At 33.2% G+C, this 22,737-nt stretch overlaps 1 pseudogene; it reads left to right on the top strand.

Annotated features, from left to right (window-relative positions):
- Positions 1–15,426: 15,426 nt before the first annotated feature.
- On the top strand, positions 15,427–22,503 carry LOC145991333 (cytochrome c oxidase subunit 2 pseudogene; annotated as a pseudogene).
- Positions 22,504–22,737: the final 234 nt, after the last annotated feature.

Raw genomic sequence — 22,737 nt, 5'->3', positions numbered from 1 at the left:
AATACATTAGTGGACTTACCAGCCCCACTAAATATTTCATACTGATGAAATTTTGGTTCACTTATAGGAATGTGTCTTTCAATCCAAATCTTAACAGGCCTTTTTTTAGCAATACATTATATTTCAAGAAGAGATTTAGCCTTTTCTAGAGTAATACACATCTGCCGAGATGTAAACTATGGATGAATATTACGAACTATTCATGCTAATGGAGCCTCCATATTCTTTATTTGTATATATATATACATGTTGGACGAGGGATATATTATGGGTCCTACCTATATTTTCACACATGATCTATTGGAGTCATAATTATATTAGTAACAATAGCAACAGCATTTGTTGGATATGTACTACCATGAGGTCAAATATCATTTTGAGGTGCTACAGTAATTACTAACTTACTCTCGGCAATTCCATATTTAGGAACTATATTAGTTCAATGAATTTGGGGTGGATTTGCAGTAGATAGTGCCACACTAACTCGATTCTTCGCCTTCCATTTTTTATTACCATTTATTTTAATAGCAATATCCATAGTTCATTTACTTTTTTTGCATCAAACCGGATCTAATAATCCACTATCTATCAATAGCAACATCGATAAAATTCCATTCCACCCATACTTCTCCATAAAAGACATATTAGGGTTTATACTTATAATTTTAATATTAATACAACTCTCATTAATATTTCCAACAACCCTAGGAGATCCTGAAAACTTTACTCCTGCAAATCCGCTAGTAACTCCTGTACACATTCAACCAGAATGATACTTTCTATTTGAGTAGTATAAAAGTATATAGGGAGAGGACAGAATTTTTCAGAAAGTAAGAGCCCCTCTCATGCAGATTTGCTACACTTAAAACTTGCTCAACATGCCCATATGAGTTTTTTGCTCTAGTGTGGAACTCTGCTTAACCCAAGGATTTTGGAAAAATTCCCGAAGGGGATTTTTCAGAAAAGAAGAGCTCTTCTAATGCAGATTTGCTACACTTAAAACTTGCTCAACATGTTCATATGAGTTTTTTGCTCTAGTGTAGCACCCTGCCTAACCCAAGGATTTTGTAAAAATGCCCTCGGGAATTTTTCAGAAAAGAAGAGCTCCCCTCAGATTAATTTGCCTATACTTAAAACAGTGCCAAGTTCCCATATGATTTTATTGTTTATAGTGTGTTTTTTCTGTCAAAACCTTGAATTGATATACAGCTCATAGAACTTAGTGGAGTGTTGTGCATATCAGCTCAGCTATTAACTGCTGTTATGCAGGCAAAAATTGCCTGATCAATACAATGGGAGAGAGGCGGACAAACATAATTTATTGCTTCCATGTTTTTATAATCTTTTGATCAGTCCCATGTTTCGGCCAGCAATAAATTATTGCATGCCCGGGAGTTGTATGCCAGCAGATATAATCTATATTGTGTCTTTTCAGAGAGAAATAACATATTATTCATCATCATTTGTAAATGCCTGGGAGATTATATCTGTTGACATTACCTACACTGTGCCTTTTCCGAGGGAAATTACATGTTATTTGTCATGGAACTCAAAGAGAAATTCTTATCTACACTATGCTCTTTTCAGGAAAATTACTTACCATCTATCATATTGAGGAAATTCCTAGTATTGCCTTCTCGGATATTGTCATGCAAACTGGTTTGGTCTTGTCGCAACAGAATAATTGCAATATTTCTTTATTTAGGCTTTTTGGCAGATGTGCTGTGTTATTTGGGGGTAGGTAATATATATAAAAGCTTTTCTGCCACGAGCAGAGGTGCTATAAAATGGGTAGGTAATATATTTTCTGACGGTAAAGTGTTGTTTTATATCCAAACGGGCCTCTGTGTTTGAATCGGCCCTCTAGAATTGCTCCGTGACTCTCTCATTTCTTACATCATAAACATATGATTTTTCACCTATGAGAATAACACTACATATGGTGTCATCAGGTAATGCCTCATGGAATTCACAGATAATTTTAATGTTTGTCCTGTCATTCACCACAACTTGTTTCCTTTTTGAAGTGTTGATGATAAACATGGGTCTCTGTGTTTTGAATTCATCTGGTGTGTAATACATGTCAGTATTGCCAGTAGTGACCCTTTTGAATGCCGTAAATGCCTCATATAATTTGAGGAAATCATCCTTGGAAATGTCTAAATTATAATTTTCTCTAGGGAATACCTCATTTCTGCCATTTTTAAGATATATGTTCTTGATGTTGCAGTTATCAAATCTACTTGAATTTTTTTCCTGATTATTGTGTCTTCCAGTCTGAAACAGCACCACCACAAAATCCGGCATGTCATATTGTATACTGGAGAATGAATTTGTAGCATCAAACTCATAATAAGAACCAGTTGCGGGCTTCTGTACACATTGATATGTATAAAATTGCAGAGGAATCTGTGGATTTTTTATTATATCAGCTTTGTATTTAAGAGCATAACTGGCCTCATATTCAACAACTGGGAATCTTAGCTCCATAGTCTGAATAATGCATTTGCCTTCATCAGGTAGGGTATTGGGCAAAGCTTCCCCTGTAGAGTTTAATGTACTGTACCTCATCAAAGCATTATTATCATTGGCAGCTCTTCTAAATGTGATTCTTAAACCACCCTTCCACATAATATCTTTGTAATCTGAGAAGAATCCTGGCAACAGACGCATGGGAAACAATACTGTATGGCTCTTAGATATAATTTTATCACCAGCCTCAAATCCACCTATTTTGTAGTAAGAAGCCTCGGTTTTGGATAATTTTAGTGTGGCCAAAGCTGTGGAGGTAATGCCGGGATAATCTATTCTGTTTATAACAACTCCATGCTTTCTGATCTCAATTTCAGAGAACAGATGCGGTACAAAATTGTCCACCAATCTTATATTTGAATTTGCCGGATAAACTGTTCCATCGAGCTTTACAACATCAAATTTGATGTATAGATCTGCTCTGTGGGGGTGTATAAAGCCATCCCCTACATCAAGATCAACCTCAATTTCTGTGTTGGGTTGATTTAAATTTGCAAATGTCCTCCTGTTTGGGGGGAATGATTGTAGCTCATAACTCTCAATATTTTCCATTGTATGTATTTTTATTTAAATATTAATCTCTATGATTGCAGTTGTTGTGGCTCCAGCAAAATCAACTAATTCTTCTTTTTCATTAGTGACCATCAATGCAATATAATCTATTCTATTATGGCACACAGGAAAATATAATGTTGGGGATGGAGTGTAGATGATTGGCTCCATGAATTCGGAATTAGGTTTGAATGTTGCAATGATGCCAGTTTGTTTGTGAGTGCCTATACCATTTGATTTGGTGATCATACCCTCAGCCACATTACAGTGAATATTCAGAGTCTCTATGGCTAAGAATTTAGGTATATTAATAGCAGTGTGTTTCATGGCCGCTTCAAGTTTTGTGTTGTTCTCAAAGCCTAACAGCTCTCCTATAGTACCCAGATCCACTGTTTCTGTAGCAGATACAATCTCTACTCTGTGAGTGACAGAATTTTGACTTAACACTATACCTCTGGGTAATTGAGCATTTAGAGTGGATAGATTATATTGCCCTGGAGTGATGACAATTTTTTGATCCCCTACTGCAATTGTATTGTTGTGGTGTGTAATATTGGGGATCAAGTACATGCCATAAAATGCTCTGAGAGCTATTGTTTTGGGATACACTATATCATCATGTAATTTGAGTTTCAATATTGAATTTTGGCTGGTGAGATGGAATACCCCATGATGTTTCAGATACAACAGGGCTTTTTGAAAATTTTCAATTGATGGTTTATTTATTTGAGACATATATCTAAGAACAGATAAACACAAATGTCCGCAATTAACATCTTTGAAATTTTGAACACGGGCATTATTGTAATAAAGATTAGCTGATTTTAGATATTTTATTAAATTTTCAGGTGGAACACCTCCAAATGAATCAAACACAAATGCCTCATTTTTTAAATATTTAAGATAACAGATCCAGTGAGTGCCCTGATTTTTGTACTTATCCAAATTAACAATGCCACACTCTTTGTTGAGTGGTTGTTCTGGCAAAGAATCAGACATGTACACACCTCTAAAATTTTTGATGCCCAGTGGCTTGATTAAAGCTTCAATATCTTGGTTTGTAAGCGGCTCTTGCTTTTTTTAAACTTATTCATGGCCCTCTTAACACCTTTGCCCTGTTTCTCCATGGCCAGGTTATGGCGCTTCAATTCATCTAATTCTGCCTTATTTTTCTTGGCATCTATTACTGTTTTTGCTATGGCAGCTGATCCCCCAGCCAAGCTCCCAACAGCCCCGAGAGCAGCTAAGATGGCAGGGATAGTAAATATGAAACCCCCCACATGTGATTTTTTTCTTGATTGCTGTAATTTTTTTAATTGGGGGGTACTAAGCAACAATTTCATACCATGTCCCTTTGCAATACAAGAATTTTTTTTCTTGCGCTGCTTTTTGGTTAAAAGGCTATCAATAGTTTTAAGAGATTTAAGACCTGCATAAGGTATTTGATACATAACACCCTTGGCCTTCATTCTAGGTTTATTATATACATATTCACAGCCCCCACCCCAGTTTTTGTTTGGTGTTCATAGCTATGGTGGTCCCCAATGCTGATATTTTTTCACTCAAAGAAGCATCTTTGCTTACAAATCTGCCAAATGCAGCCTCTTCTAATTTCTTGTCTGCAACATGTCTTTTGTCAAGATCAGAATGTGCGTTGTATGCTATGTCATGGTCTCTACAAGCAGCATCTAGGGGATTAACACCAGGATCCCCTCTGTTTAATCTATGATCCAATTTTTTGCCTGGACCACAATACTGATAGCCTGGAATGTGTAGTTCAAATGGCAACTTGTTTATAATGTCATTAACCAGCCCCCGACCCTCAGAAATATTCCAAAATTTAGGTGGTAGAGTATTAATAATTTTTATGAGATATCCAATCCCCTTAGTGTCATTCACTATAAAATTAGATAATTTGGTGCTTATCATGTCCATAATTCCAACCTTTTCATTGTAAAAATTGTGGTTGCTAGCATTTTCCTCGCCAGCTATCACCAGCAACCTATCTACAAGTTTCCTGACATCATCAACCCAGACAAATTCTTTAGGCAGGGTGTTGTATTGTTTGATTCTACTGCCAGTCTTAATTTGTGACCATATGGGCTTGATTAAATTATTGTATTTTGCCCCACTGCTAGACTTGACTCTTTTTTGTGTGCGATCATTGTTCTGGTATAGAGCATCTGATTTTATTAATATTTCTTTGTAATATTCATAATCTTGATCTGTATAGCTGCCAGGCCTTTTCCTAGTCATCAGTTCCCACAATGCAGGTGTTCCGGGGTACTTAACAAAAGCACCTTTTTCTCCGAGACGAGATTCTGAATAAACAATCAGATCATCTCCCATAAATGTTACTCTGAAATTGCCAATTCTATGTATGATGCTACCATCAAGCTCTGTGTCAGCATATAAGCCAAAGACCTCATCTTTGTTGTCTTTAGGTGTGGTTAAATATTTTTGAGCAAGAAGACCCAATTCAATAGGATCCTGAGTAGCTTCAATTCTTCTAGGAGCAATAGGACTAGGTGTATGAATACTGGAAAGTGGGGTGAATGGATAATCTAATATGTTCCTTGCAGCTACAGGTACAAGCTCTGTGATCAAATTTTGATTTTGCTCTGTAACAGTTTTGATATTTTTACCTAATTCACTAATAACATCAATTACAGGCTGTTCTGCTTGTTTGTGTTTTTCATAAATTCCCCGGTTCTCTGATTTCCATCCCTTAAATCTTTTTACAAGATAATCTCTTAACTTAAGATCATCAATTATTGGCCTTTTCATGGTTATTTATATATGTTTCAATGTCTAAAAAATTGTTGATTTTATTTCTGTATTTGCCACTATTGGGTGTTCTTGTCATATCAATTGTGACAAACCCATAACTGTCCTGGTTCCAGCACCTACTGCAAAACTTGGAAAAATCATTGTAGCTCAAGTCCCCACCTACATATTCATCGTGTATGTGTTTGAGGTTGGTATGATCTTGATGAAACACACATATAAAATTGCTGTTGTCTCGGATCAGCTGCTTGGGTATTTTTGAAAAAGTCTGTGCCAGGTAGAAGCAATCAATGTTTTTGTGCCGGCCCTGTGTAAAGAAATTTCTAACCTTGTTTTGATTATCTAGTATAATGTCATCAAACACAACAACAGAATTATCGAGACATTCATGAAGTGGCTTAACATCTGGTTCAAAAGTAGCAATATCCAATCCATCATATAGCTTCATCAGCTGCTGATATTTTAATTGTTCCAACCTCTTAGAGAAGATATACAAGTGCCTGTTTTTCCAGTCTAACCAGTTGGGTGCCAATAAAAAATTATCAACCATTAGTGTAGTTTTACCACAAGCCGATGGCCCAACAATAAGACACCTAATATTATCAGGCAGCAAGTTGCCATTTCTCTTATTCTGCTGTTCTGGTTCTGGCAGCCTTTTTATAACATCCCAGGTGCTCATATTATCACTTTGTCTGCATCGATCCAGCTGTGTTCTGGAAGTCCTAGCCATTTGACAAATAACTTGTTGCCTTTTCTGCGGATGATTTTTTCTATGAGATATGTGTCAGGCTGTTTAGTTTTGCTGAGTTCTTCTTCATAGAATCTGCCTTTGAGAATTTCTCCTCGGTGGTCTTTTATTATATATGTGTTAAGGGTCCCAGGTTTAACTTGAACCACTGTAAATAATTCAGTGCTCCAGTTTCTTGTAAAGCCTCTTTTGAATAAGTGCTTATATTTGCTGATTCTTACTTGATCACCCACCTTGTATTTGGCCTTTCTTGTTGTTGGCTGGTATCTAGGATAATAAACAGTCCTGATCAATTTTTGCTCATCAGATGAAGTTACTTCAGAGGGTTTCACGTTGATTGTGGAATGGACAGAATTGTTATATTTATGTAGAAGTTCTGGAAGAATATTAATCCATTTATAATTACCTTGGAGGGTAAATTGTTTATACATAAGATTTTTTAGGGTTTTGTTGAATCTCTCTACAATTGAGACTTTGAGATCACTGTAACTCGAGTAATGTTTTATTGACTGGCTTTTAATAAATTGTTGGAACACAGAATTATAAAATTCTTTGCCATTATCTGTTTGCAAATAGCGCGGGGATCTTCCACTCTGATTGATGATTGTCCTGAGGGCTTCTGTAACACATTTTCCAGTCTTGGATTTGAGTGGCACAGCCCAGGCAAATTTTGAAAATGTGTCTATAACAGTGAGTAGATACTTGTAGCCCTTGTTGATTTTATCTAAGTTTTTCAACTGTCCACTTGACAACTCAATCAAGTCGCATTGCCATAAATCATCTATGCCCTTTGTGACTACTGGCAGTCTCTTATAATTATGTCTGGCTTGTCTGTGTAATTCATCTACAATAATTTGTCTAGACATAATATGAAAACAAGAATATTGCAACTATGGGGTGTTCAGCAGCTGATACTGCAGGATTTTCTAAATATAATTTGTCCCCTATTTGTATTTTAAATTCCAGAGAGCCATCATCTTCAGCATAGGCTGTTTCTAATGTATTGGGATCTGTAAAATCTTCTAACTCTACACTGGTGATTTTTACTTTGTTATCAGCATTTGTTGTTGATAAGGTGGGGTAGTGGTGTGCCTGTGGTTGATGCCAATATTTGATCTTGATTGGTCTCAATGTGCCCCCAACAAAAAATTGGTAATAAAATTGTGCAGGGGACAGCATTTATATTTTGCCACCTGGTGTAAATGGAGAATCATATTCTTTGTTGGGGATGCTGTACAATTCAAGAATTACTGTATGTTTTGGATTCTCGATTATGCCTGTTATTTCTTTTTCTGCTGTAAGCAATCTGCTTGTTACAGATTCAAGGTGCTCATTGATGGTCCTAACAACATCATCATGGCCTGGCTTGATTTTTATGTCCACAATTAGTTTCTTGTATTGTTGCACAATCTCTTGAAGCTGGGTGGCAAAAACAGACAGAGCATTTGCTTGATTGGATTCCATGGTTCCTAGCTGTTGCTTGATATTAGCTACAATTTGTTGCAAATTTTCAATAACTGCCAATTTTGAATCTTGAGCAGTAAGATCATGGACCAGTCTTCTGATATCCTCAAACAGGGCATGCAGTTCATGAATATGTTGATTGGTTGGTAGAGTGGCCACTGTCTGTGTGAGATGTTTGATCTCTGTCTGGATATTCTTGATATCTTCTGATTTCAATATCCTATACACTGCCCTCTTAATATTTTTAAGTTCCTGTGATGTAGGAAGATTTGATACTGTATTTTGCAAAGATTCAAGTGCGAATTTTACATTGTTTAATTCAGAAGCATCAGCCACATTTTGCATAGCATTTTGGAGCAGGGCTATATCTGCCTGAGAGGGTGTTGATTGTTGTAAAATTTCAAGTTTTGTTTGAATATCATCGATCAAATGATGAAAATGAGATAGTTCAGATTCAGTGTTGAGGTTTTCAAGCTTTGTGATTTGGTGCTGGACACTAACAAGAGTATCTACAATACCGGGCAGGCGAGATTCTAGAGTTTCTTGTACATTTGCCAAATCACTTTGCACTGCTGCTATTGTACCTTCAAGATGGGTTATGGTACTTTGAATTTTTCCAAAATCTTCATATGTTTCAAGTTGCAGCTTAATATTTGCTACACTCCGAGTTATTGCACTCAAAGCATCAGAAGATGGCAAATTGTTCATAAAATTTTCAAGTGTCTCAATTGTTTCTTTAACCTCGGCTATGGCATTGTGCAGAGGATCCAGATTAGGTATTTGGAGTGATTGAATCTGTTCTTTTAGAGTGGAAATCACTAGATCCAAATCTTCTTGTGATTTTATGCTTTTGACAATTGTTTGGAGCTGTGCCTGGACATTATTTATCTGCTCTTCCAATTGTTGTTTCAATTGCTCAGAGTTGTTAGCCTGGGTCTTAAATTTGGCTTGAAGAGCTGCAACAGCTTCTTCCAAACTTTGAAAATTATCTAATGTTGCCAGATCAGTATATTTCTGAAGCAGCACTTTGAGTTCTGAGTCAATTTTAAGAAGAGGGTCCATGCATTGTGATTGCAAATTTGTAATTTCTAATTGAAGACTGGCATTGAGTGTGGTTTGTAAAGCTTGTAAATCACTTCTTAATTTCTTGACTCTGACATCAAGCATCAGAATCTCATCACTGTGATCTTCATGTCTTGTATGGCCAAATATATCATTAGGCATTTTTGTTTTAGTGGTTATTTATTATAGAGTATCTGATTCTTAATTCTATAAAAAAGGGTATAAGCTTGTCATATGATCCAGGGACCTCAATATATAAGCAGTCACCAGCAGAAACAGTATAAACAGTGCCAGAAATCATGTTTGAGTGCTTAATTCTGTAAATATTTCTCCCTACTGAAATCTTGACATCACCCTCAGGGGTTGTAATAAATTGCAATTGCCCACCTACAGGTAATTGGTAATGATTTAAATTATTGTTAAATATGTACAATGTTTTACCTGTTTCATCATCAACATCTGTAAGTATGCTGTTCAGATGAATAATTAACAAGCCACTCAGTTTAGATATCATATCAGAAGAGGGTTGAGGTGTTGGCAGCTCCATAATAGCCTGTTTTTTGAACCCAAATAAGTTCATAGGCATGTTTATTTATTTCAAATCATGCTCTGTGTTTGGGCATTGTTTCCCACTTTTCAAATCACAATGACCCCATGGTAGAGTATGTAAGCCACATGATAAAATACATCTCTTATCATCATGTGGGTCCAGAGCCACTTTTCTTACAATATTGCTAGTCAACAAGTGATCCTCACTCTGAATTCTATTTTCTGATGTTTTGATTAAATTCTGGGATTTGAGGCAATTTTCATAATCTTCAAATTCAAGCTCTTTGTCAACAGTCACTCTGCCAATACCCTTGGCTTTTTTGACAACAGCACTACATGTTTTAAAACTGTACATCTTGGCACTTAACCCAGCAAATACCACAATAACATCACCAAGTGTCTCATCTTTTAACTTGCCAGGCACCTTTTTGTTGTGGGGTTGAATCCTTGTATGTTTACTGGTATCAAAATATTTAAACAATTCAGGCTGTGACATATCTTGATAAACATCTTCTGTTTGAATATCAAGAATAAAACTATCCGTGTCCATGTACATCAATTTTATATTATCACCATAAAAAGGTTTCAACACATCATAATACAATGTTAACATATGTAATTTGGCCAATTCCAATATCACAGCCCCTACATAAATAGGTTTATCAAACTTAATCTTTGTTTTTTTCATGTTGAAAAGTGCCATATTTTCATCATAAATTCTTCTGTAATTGAAATTAGGCTTTGCAACCAATTTTTTGCTCAGGCTGGGGTCAGTAATTATTTTAACATCGGTATGTTTTCTGACATTTTCAATAGTTTTGCCATACACAGAATTAACCATCAATTTAAACAAGCCCTTATCAAATTGGCTCTTTGCAGATGTTCGAAGCTCTGTGTTTGTATCAATGTATGGTTTCAACCATTCTGAGAGCCTGAACCTCAAAACTTTGCCAATTTTGGTCACTTGAACACCATGTTTCATCAGGAACTGGAGGTTTTTGTAATATATGACATAGCCTTGTTTCGGCTCCAGAGTCATCATGAGCTTCTTCTGTTTAGAGCCAGGTGAGCACTGAACCTCGGGAATTGGGGGCAGATCAGAAAATTTATTGTGCAAATCATCAGGAATTGTCAGATCAACCTCTAAGAACAGGCCATAATTACTGTCATCAAAGTCCTGAAGATCTTCAATATTGAAATCTTCGACCATTCAAGCCCTGCATATGGCAGTTTTTGCATCATGGCATGACCATAGAGGCTGTTTGCATCTACATACACTATATAATTTGATGGCCGTGCTGGATCATAATTGGGAATATGCTTGTTATTTGCTCTGGCATATCTCTGAGAACATTGCACCATCCCTCCTCTTATACATTTCTCCATAAACAGATACGTATCTTGATCTTGGATCAGATCCAATGGCTTTTTGGTGTTGAAAAACATTGCGGCTCATGCTAGGCCCGGGGCACTGAAAAAATACATTGGATCCAGTTTATAATTTTGCATGGAAGATTTTCTGAATGCCTGCAATATATCAGCTAAGAGGGTCACATCAAGTTTCAAATATGCCATGTGATAATCACCAAATGTCTGGCAATTTAAATTGTTCCACATCAATTGGGCATGGTGATAATCTTCATCAGTGATTCCAGATCCTCTGATTCTGCTGTAAATCTCTTCTTGTGGTGGCAGGGAACACTCATCAAATTTAGAAAAATCTGTAACATAGTCATATGGATATACACCCTTCCGACTAATTAATTTCAGGTCCTGATTTGGAAACAAGGCACGTGTGATTTTGAATTGATCATCAGATAATTGATTTGCCAGTGTAGCCAGGCAAGCAGATAAAATTCTGTAAGAATCAAGAAATCTTATGTGAATAGGAACACCATTAACTTTAATTATCTTGCTAATAGATATATATTTCTCATCATTTTCAGCTAGAATATTTAAATTCTGCTTGTCAAACCCCTCGTATCTGATCAAATGATGGAAATCATAATTGGATGCACCATGGCAAAATATGGGGACAAATTTTGGTCTCTTGATCTTAATATTACAGCTATTACACAGGGCCATTTTGTATTTACCATCTGTATGAGAATGGTGTTTCACCTTGATATTTGCATCTGAAAATTCAGAATCACATACCGGGCATTTTTCTGCATTGTTGAAATCTTCAATCTGTTTCTCTGTTAAAGGCAACATAGGCTTTGATTTTAATAAAATATTAGATGCTATGTCACGGCACTCATTTTCTATTCTATGTTCAAATATTTTGATGGCATTTGGTCCCATGTATAAGTGTGGCTCACTAGCTACACCATCCCGTATAACTATATAACAAAAGCTGGAAGGTTCATGTAGCTGGTATGGTGTAATTGAAGATTCTTCAGGATCTGGATTGCAGAATGCAAGAGGTTTGAGGTTTGATTCAAAATCACAGACAATATATGCTGGGTGTTCCAACAAGGCTTCAAACTTTTTGAATTTGCAATTTTCACTTGGATTGGGCATCACCATATGAACAGGTTTATGGTTTTTACAGTATTTCAAATGCTCAATTAACTTGTTTTTGGCAATTTCTGCATTCACTTTACAAACCCTTTTTATTATTTTTTTACCATCAAATACACTTAAACATCTTCTGCACAACTTAAATATTGTATTGGATTTGTCTAGTTGTGTTCTCACCAAAGCTTCAAGATTATGTATCAGAGTGTAATGATATGTGCCATCCCCTTCAATTAATAGCAGATCAATCGGAACAGCAGAATCATCATCAATTATACTGATTCTGAGAGGTTCTATCAAGCAATTGCCACGGCCAGTGTAACAAATAAATACATTAATAGATAATTGTTTATTATTGATATTCCTGGCCTTTTTTTCAAATTTATCAATATTCTGAACAGACATTGGATATTCTAAACCCTCCATTGCCTCATCAAAATCATGTTCATGTTGTTTGTAATAAGTTATTCTCTCAGGATGGCTTGAAACTGGATACAAAGCAGCTAAAATACACCACAAAAAGCATTTCTGGTCGGTATTTTTTATATTAACCACGGCTCTTTTGTTTTTAATATTTGCAGGTAATGGCACATATGTAGATCCTTGTAATGAGCTGAATTCAGAAATATTAACATATAACTTGTGCGGAGAGCCGCATTGGCTCCATCCAGACTCTTTTGCAGCAAATTCAGAGTGTTTAATATTCAATTGATCTATCAAACTGCTTATTATTCTGTCCGAATTTGCATTTGAATATACCGGTACAGTTTCTGTTATGTGGGGCTGTGTAAATTTTGTGCCATTTGGCTTCTTATATTGTGTAAACAATTTGAGGGAGAGCTTATAAGAGCCATTTTGTGCATTAAGAATTGCCTGCAGATCAGAATTTATACTGTTCAAAAAATTCTCAATGCCACATCTTGGCTCTGATACAAACCGATAATCTCTTAATTGGGCATTAAAACTGCTATGGATAGGTTCATAGCGTGGCTGCTTTGCAGGTCCAGCATTAACAGGTGCTTCATGCTTCCTTTTCAGACCAGATGTAGATGGTTGTGTTGATGACTGTGCAGAGCAAGTATCTTTATGTGTATATGTGAAGTATTGCATGTTATATTTTCTAGGGCATTTGGGGCATATTTTTGTGGGAGTTCTGCATTTGTCTGGGTTACAAATCTTTTGGTGTCTGGCCCAATTAGAGCTAAATATATTTTTATTGCATTGGTCACAATATTTTTGTTTTGGCATTTTTCTTGTTGTTTATTATATAAGATTTTCTGGGCTTCAATTCAAAACTTTATACTTAATAAAAATATCAGTTAGGTTCAGCTGTGTGATTTGTATATTTAGTGTATATACTTAATATTAATAATATTAATATTATTATTAATTTTTATCCTCGGTTTTATTATATAATTTTTTGGGTTTTAAATCAAAACTCTATGCCTATCTTATGACAGGTTGTAAGGCCAATAGCCCACAAGTAGAAATATTGATCTAAACTGACCCTCCGCAAATACCTGCACGGTCATGCATGTCTAGAATGGCCTTGTTATGTATTGATTTTTTGTATAACAGGCTGGGAGAGATATAAGCCTGACCCTAAATATGAGTGGATTACAATAAACAAGCTGGATGTCAGGCAAAATATTGTTCAATATACCAGAAATATAAATTAAAACAAACAGGCCTGTAAGTATGAGAAGGACTGTAACAACACATCTGCTCCCCTCAGCCACTCTCACAATACTGGCTGATGCAATGCAAAATCTCTTTTTATACCCTAAGCACAAATTAAAACTTCTGAAACAAATAAACCAATCAAAATATAACACATCATCATATTATATCATAATTAAGCAATTAAAAAACAATACATGGCTAATAATTTGTTGCATTGGATAATAATTTGTTGCACAGCATGATGCAATAGCTCTTGCATCATAATTTGTTGCTGAATAATAATTTGTTGCACAGCATGATGCAAGAGCTCTTGCATTACATGTGTGTGTGTATGGGTGTATATGTGTGTGTATGTGTGTGTGTGTGAGGGGGGGTATGTGTTGGTGTATATGTGTGTGTGTGGGTGTTTTGCTTAATTTCAGGTGTAGCCAAAAAATATCAATTTTTGACAAGTTTATGGACAAAAATCTGGCTGATGCAACTTTTGTAAGTATAGGCAAATCAATCTGAGGGGAGCTCTTCTTTTCTGAAAAATTCCCGAGGGCTTTTTTACAAAATCCTTGGGTTAGGCAGGGTGCTACACTAGAGCAAAAAACTCATATGAACATGTTGAGCAAGTTTTAAGTGTAGCAAATCTGCATTAGAAGAGCTCTTCTTTTCTGAAAAATCCCCTTCGGGAATTTTTCCAAAATCCTTGGGTTAGGCTGAGTTCCACACTAGAGCAAAAAACTCATATGGGCATGTTGAGCAAGTTTTAAGTGTAGCAAATCTGCATGAGAGGGGCTCTTCCTTTCTGAAAAATTCTGTCCTCTCCCTATATACTTTTATACTACTTATTTGCATATGCCATTCTACGATCAATTCCAAATAAACTTGGAGGAGTAGTAGCACTAGTATTATCTATTATAATTTTATTTATTATACCAATACATCATAAAAAAAATTTTCGTGGACTACAATTTTACCCCTTAAATCAAGTACTATTTTGACTAATATTTGCAACCTTTATTTTATTAACCTGAATTGGGGCCCGACCCGTAGAAACTCCATATATTGCTACTGGGCAAATATTAACAATTATATATTTTATATACTTCATCATATCCCCGGCAACCCTACTAATATGAGATAAAATTTTAAAAAAATGACTTCTTGACTGAAATTTTAAGTGTATGTCTTGAAAACATAAAATAGAATATAAATATTCTAGAAGTCTTCACATTCTAATTATTATGCAACTAAATATAAATTGATACAACCAAGCCCCTAAAACCAACAAAAAAAACAAATAATTCAAAGAAACCGGAAGAAAACTCCTTCAAGCTAAATATATAAGCTTATCATAACGAAATCGTGGTAGTGTACCTCGAACTCAAATATAAATAAATACTAAAAAAATAACCTTCAAATAAAAAAGATAAGAAAAATAGTATCCCCCCAATAATAAAATTCTAAATAAAACACTTATAAATAAAATACTAGCATATTCAGATATAAAAATTAAAGCAAACCCCCCAGCACTATACTCAATGTTAAATCCAGAAACAAGTTCAGACTCCCCCTCAGCAAAATCAAAAGGAGTTCGGTTAGTTTCAGCTAAACAAGAACTCAATCAGGCTAACGCCAATGGTATAGCAATAAAAATAAATCATTAATAATCCTGAAAAACATTAAATAAAAGTAGATTATAACCACCAATTAAAAAAATAAAAGACAATAAAATTAATACTAATCTAACCTCATAAGAAATAGTTTGAGCAACTGCTCGAAGCCCACCAAGTAATGCATAGTTAGAATTAGATGATCACCCAGCAGATATTACTCTATATACTCCTATTCTCATACAACATAAAAAGAAAAACACCCCCAAATAAAAATTAAATAATAAGGTGTGATATGGAAAAACAACCCAAACAACCAAAGATAAGAATAAGCTAAAAACTGGAGATATATAATATGGGTAATAATTTCTCAAAGTAGGTAATGTTTGCTCCTTAGTAAATAATTTAACTGCATCAGCAAAAGGCTGAAAAATACCACAAATTCCAACCCGATTAGGTCCCCTACGAATTTGAATATAACCTAATACCCTACGCTCAAATAAAGTAAAAAAAGCAACTCTAATTAAAACACACTCAACCAAAATAATAAAAGAAATAACTCCAACAAATAAATCTAATATCATCTACTATAAAAATAAATTTATCTTCATTATTGAATTCTAAATTCAATGCACTTCTCTGCCATAATAGTAATTATTATTAATCAATATTACATATATGATATAAGTATTTGGTCCTTTCGTACTAAAACACTTTCAATATTAAGAGATAGAAACCAACCTGGCTCACGCCGGTTTGAACTCAGATCATGTAAGAAATTAAAGGTCGAACAGACCATCAAATTTGAAATGCTACACCCAAATGATATCTTAATCCAACATCGAGGTCGCAACCCCTCCTGTCGATAGGATCTCTCAAGAAAGATTACGCTGTTATCCCTAAGGTAACTTATTCTTTAAATCACTAAAAATGGATCCCAAATAACAAAAATTATTGAATATTAAATAAAAAAGAGCTAATTATTATCTTCCCATCACCCCAACGAAATATTATTAAATAATATATATAGTTATACTGCTAATCAAAACATTATTAAAATAATATAAAGATCTATAGGGTCTTATCGTCCCCTTAAAAAAATAAAGGCTTTTCACTTTAAAGTAAAATTATATATTAATTAACTAAAGACAGTCTATTCCTCGTCCAACCATTCATTCTAGCCCTCAATTAAAAAACTAATGATTATGCTACCTTCGCACGGTCAAAATACCGTGGCCATTAAACAAGTGTCATTGGGCAGGTTATACTTCATATAAAAATCATGAAAAGATGTTTTCGATAAACAGGCGAGAATAAATTTTGCCTAATTCCTTTAATTAATTAAATAAATATACTAATAGAATCATAATTTCAAAATAAAACCAATTAAAACATATAATTAAGTAAGAAAGTAAAACTAAACTAAATTTTTAATAAAATTTCAAGTAAATTATAACAAAATTAAAAAAATTAGCAATCTCCAAACCAATAAATATAATAGTTTACTATAAAGTTATAACCAACATATTAACCAGAAGCACATCCCCCTAGTCATAACTAAACATCAATATTATAATATATATATTAATATAAAAAATATTAAAATGTAAAGCTATATTAAATATAATTCCCTAATAACTAGATATAAGGTAAGTCGAATAACATTTTATTACAAGTAGCAATTTTAACACAAAAATATAACACTTTTACCCTAAAATTAATTCTACTAGCTCCTCACCTTTCGAGAAAACAGAATATTCAATTAAAATTTAATCCTCCCTGATACAAAAGGTACGATTATTAACATCTCCTATAATAAAAATTAATTATTTCATATATTTAATAAATCCCAACACTGTACTAATAATCTATAACAAACTAATTTATATGTACTAAGCATATAACCAACCACAATAAAATTCCTTTTCATATATAAACAATTTATAAACAAAATTTAAATAGTAATAAAATTTCTATCAAAATATATCGAATTGCACGACTAACTACTCAATGTAAATGAATATTCTAACTAACAGAAATATTTTGATACTATTCAAACTAGGCACACCTTCCGGTACGCCTACTATATTACGACTTATCTCACCTATATAAATGAGAGCGACGGGCGATGTGTACATGCCCTAGAGCTAATAAATCAAAATGTTATTCTAAAACAAAATTACAATTAAATCCAATTTCAAATATAATTACAATACATTATCCAAATCAACATAATGTAACCCATCTCCACCCACTAATAAGCTGCACCTTGACCTGAAATATATTTCAATAGAAAAAAAAAACATATATATTTAAATATTCAAACTACGGCGGTATACAAACTGATATTTTACAATAATAGGTCAAATAAAACGCGGAATATCGATTACGGAACAGGTTCCTCTAAATAGAATAAAGCACCGCCAAATTCTTTGAGTTTCAAGATCATAACTAATACTACTCAAACCAAATTCACAATGATAATAATAGGGTATCTAATCCTAGTTTAATATATCACCTTTATAGAATCAATAAAAATAAAGAACAAATTATATTAAAAATTTCACCTAATAAATAAAATATAAACAACCAAAAATCAATTATTACTACAATTAAGCCAACAACCCTCCACTTATGTCCCCACGTCTAACCGCGGCAGCTGGCACGAATTTAGCCGGACAAAATAAATATTAAAACTCAAAATCCTGTAATCTAATTTACATTAAAATTAAACAAACCCACACACTGCGAACTAAATCAAAATAAGCCGTTTCAACCCATAAAAAATTGACGGAAGTTTTTCCTCTCTTTAATAAATACATATGTAAAATTTAACTAAGGAGATTTAAGCTAGAATAAAACTTTAATTTTAAAATATAAAGAGAGGTTCTTTATTATTACATATTATGTATTATATTAAATTAAATTATAATTAGGAATTATCTCACGAAAACTTCCTCCCTTTTTTATTTTTACTCACTTTCCCGTACTATATAGAACACAATTTTTTTTCCCTCAAAATTGTGTTCTATATAGATATATTAACTTCTTTTTTCTCTAGACTCAATAAGTGTTAAAATGACATGTTAATTAAGTCAATTACTTTAAGTTAGACTACAAAAACTTAAAAAAAATTAGATAAAATTAAAATCAATTCTGAAGTATTTTATATTATTTAATAAATAGGTTCTACTTATTGATCATAACAATAAAAGTCTAATAAATAATATTATTAGCCCACTATTATAATTTATTTATAAATAAGATGTCTGAAAAAGGATTACCATGATAGGGTAAAGTATACATGAAACTTAACATGTTCTTATTAAATTCATTTTTAATAAAAATGAATTTTTATAACTGAAAGAATTAAACTTTCTCCAATGGTATCAAACCCCATAGTGCATCATACACCAAAATATAATAAAAAGGTAAGCTAATTAAGCTACAGGGCTCATACCCCACATATGAAGTTTTATAGTTAATCCTTCCCTTTTTAATGCTCACAACCCCCAAAAAAATAATATTCCTATTGACCCTCACAATAGGAACCCTCCTTTCTATTTCTTCCACCTCATGATATGGAGCCTGAATAGGCTTAGAAATTAATTTAATATCTTTTATTCCATTAATTTCCACACCAAATAATCAACGAAATACAGAAGCATCACTTAAATACTTCCTAATCCAAGCATTAGCATCATCAATAATTTTGGCCGCAGCATTAATTATAATTAATGCTGCAAATTTCAATATACAAACCCAACTTCTAATTATAGCTTTATTAATAAAAATAGGAGCTGCTCCGTTTCACATTTGAATACCAGAAGTTATAGAAGGAATAACATGAATTAACTGTCTAGTAATAACAACTATTCAAAAAATTGCCCCATCAACATTACTCAGATATGTAATTGACAATTTAAATATAATTTTAATTTTAACAATTAGAACATCAGCAATTATTGGGGCAATTGGAGGATTAAATCAAACCTCATTACGAAAAATTATAGCCTTTTCATCAATTAACCACATGTCATGAATTATCCTAAGAATAACATCAGAAGATAACACCTGATTAACATACTTACTACTGTATATCCTTATAACCACCTCTACCATTATGCTATTTTCAATAAACAAAACATACTACATCCATCAACTGTTTATATTGAAGCTTCCTCCCATCAAAAAATATCTTTATTTATATCAATACTATCTCTTGGTGGGCTACCACCCCTACTAGGGTTTTTACCAAAATGGCTAATTATTATTCAAACAACCAACCTTAAACAATTAATTATAATTATAATTCTAATTAGTATATCACTATTAACCCTATACTAATATTTACGAACTTCACTTACATCAATTTTAATAAATTATAAAACTAATGTATGAAACATTATTAACAACAAACCATTAAATTTAAAAGAACAAGTATTATCGGTAGTTACAATTTTTCTCGCAGTGTGTGGGTTACCTATAATTCAACCAATTTATATATCTTTATAAGATCTTTATAAGGTCTTAAGTTAATTTCAAACTAATGACCTTCAAAGTCATAAATAAAGGGTATTCTTTTAGGCCTTAATACATATAACGTATCACCCTGAAATTGCAGTTCAAAATTATTATTCTTAACTATAAAGCCAAGATTTAATGAGAGAGTTTAAAACTCATAAATAAATTTACAGTTTATCACCTATATAGCTTCAGTCATCTCATTCTTGCAACGATGATTATTTTCTACTAACCATAAAGATATTGGTACAATATATTTAATTTTCGGAGTATGATCAGGAATAGTTGGAACATCATTAAGTATCTTAATCCGCATAGAATTAAGCCAACCAGGAAGTTTAATTGGAGATGATCAAATCTACAATGTAATTGTAACTGCACACGCATTTATTATAATTTTTTTCATAGTAATACCCATTATAATTGGGGGGTTTGGAAACTGATTAGTACCTTTAATAATTGGAGCCCCAGACATAGCCTTCCCACGATTAAATAATATAAGATTTTGATTATTACCCCCGTCATTAACTCTACTATTATCAGGAAGAATTGTAGAAAGTGGTGCAGGAACTGGTTGAACAGTATATCCTCCCCTATCTGCAGGAATTGCACATGCTGGAGCCTCTGTTGATTTATCAATTTTTTCATTACATTTAGCGGGAGTATCCTCTATTCTAGGGGCAGTAAACTTTATTACAACAGTAATCAATATACGAACCATAGGAATATCTATAGAACGAGTACCATTATTTGTATGATCAGTAGTAATTACTGCAGTTCTACTATTATTATCACTACCAGTTCTAGCAGGAGCCATTACTATATTATTAACAGATCGAAACTTAAATACCTCATTTTTTGATCCATCTGGTGGTGGAGATCCAATCTTGTATCAACATCTATTCTGATTTTTTGGACACCCAGAAGTGTATATCCTAATTCTACCAGGATTTGGAATAATTTCACATATTGTAACTCAAGAAAGAGGTAAAAAAGAAACATTTGGAGTTCTTGAAATAATTTATGCAATAATAGCAATTGGATTCCTAGGATTTATTGTATGGGCACATCATATATTTACTGTAGGAATAGATGTTGATACACGAGCATATTTTACTGCGGCTACAATAATCATTGCTGTACCAACAGGAATTAAGGTATTTAGATGAATTGCAACATTACATGGGACACAAATTAATTACTCCCCATCAATATTATGAGCACTGGGATTTATTTTCTTATTTACAATAGGGGGATTAACAGGAGTAGTATTAGCAAATTCATCCCTAGATATTGTACTACATGATACATACTATGTTGTAGCACATTATCACTATGTACTGTCTATAGGAGCAGTATTTGCTATTATAGCAGGACTAGTACATTGATTTCCACTATTTACAGGAGTAATAATAAATCCAGATTGATTAAAAATTCAATTCATCTCAATATTTATTGGAGTAAACCTAACATTCTTTCCACAACATTTTCTAGGATTAAGAGGAATACCACGACGATATTCGGATTATCCAGATGGATATATAATATGAAATATTATTTCAAGATTAGGATCAATCTTATCATTTACAGCAGTAATTATTATAATTTTTATTACCTGAGAAAGTATGACAAGCGCCCGACCAACATTATTTAATCTACAACAAACATCATCAATTGAGTGATATCAAATGTCACCTCCTTCTGAACATACATATTCAGAACTTGTAATACTACTTACTAACAACTAATCTTTAAGGTGGCAGAGAAGTGCATTGAACTTAAGCTTCAAATATAAGGGATATCCCTTACTTAAAAGTGGCAACCTGAAATCAAATAGGACTACAAGATAGATCCTCCCCATTAATAGAACAAATAATATTTTTCCATGACCACACAATATTAATTTTAATTATAATTACAGTATTAGTGGGATATTTAATAGCATCATTATTTAATAACAAATTAACAAATCGAATACTTTTAGAAGGACAAACATTAGAAACAATATGAACGATCATACCAGCAATTACACTAATTTTTATTGCTCTACCCTCTTTACGTTTATTATACTTATTAGATGAAATTAATCAACCTTCCTTAACACTTAAAACTATTGGGCATCAATGATACTGAAGTTATGAATACTCCGATTTTATAAAGGCAGAATTTGATTCATATATATCCCCAACAAATGAAATATCTTTAAACTCATTTCGATTATTAGATGTAGATAATCGAACAGTCCTCCCAATTAATATAGATATTCGAGTATTAACTACATCTGCAGATGTGTTGCATTCATGGGCCATGCCATCCATAGGAATTAAGATAGATGCCACTCCAGGACGACTTAACCAGGCAGGGGTAAACATTAGTCGAATTGGTCTATTTTTTGGACAGTGTTCAGAAATTTGTGGATCTAATCATAGATTCATACCTATTATTGTTGAAACTACAACTCACAAATCTTTTGTTAACTGATTAATAAAAATTATACAAGAATCATTAGATGACTGAAAAGTAAGTAATGGTCTCTTAAACCACAAAATAGTAATATAACAACTACTTCTAATGAAAAGAGTTAGTTAATATAATAACATAGGAATGTCAAACCTAAATTATCCTTGTAGATACTTTTTTATTCCACAAATATATCCATTAAACTGAATTATTCTATTCACAATATTTATATTAATTTATTTTTTATTTTTAATT

The sequence above is a fragment of the Lepisma saccharinum genome, chromosome 8 (genome assembly GCF_977018435.1).
Source record: "Lepisma saccharinum chromosome 8, izLepSacc3.1, whole genome shotgun sequence".
Lineage (NCBI taxonomy): Eukaryota > Metazoa > Arthropoda > Insecta > Zygentoma > Lepismatidae > Lepisma > Lepisma saccharinum.
Note: the sequence above shows the minus strand (reverse complement) of the source record. Positions and strands in the feature narration are given on the sequence as shown.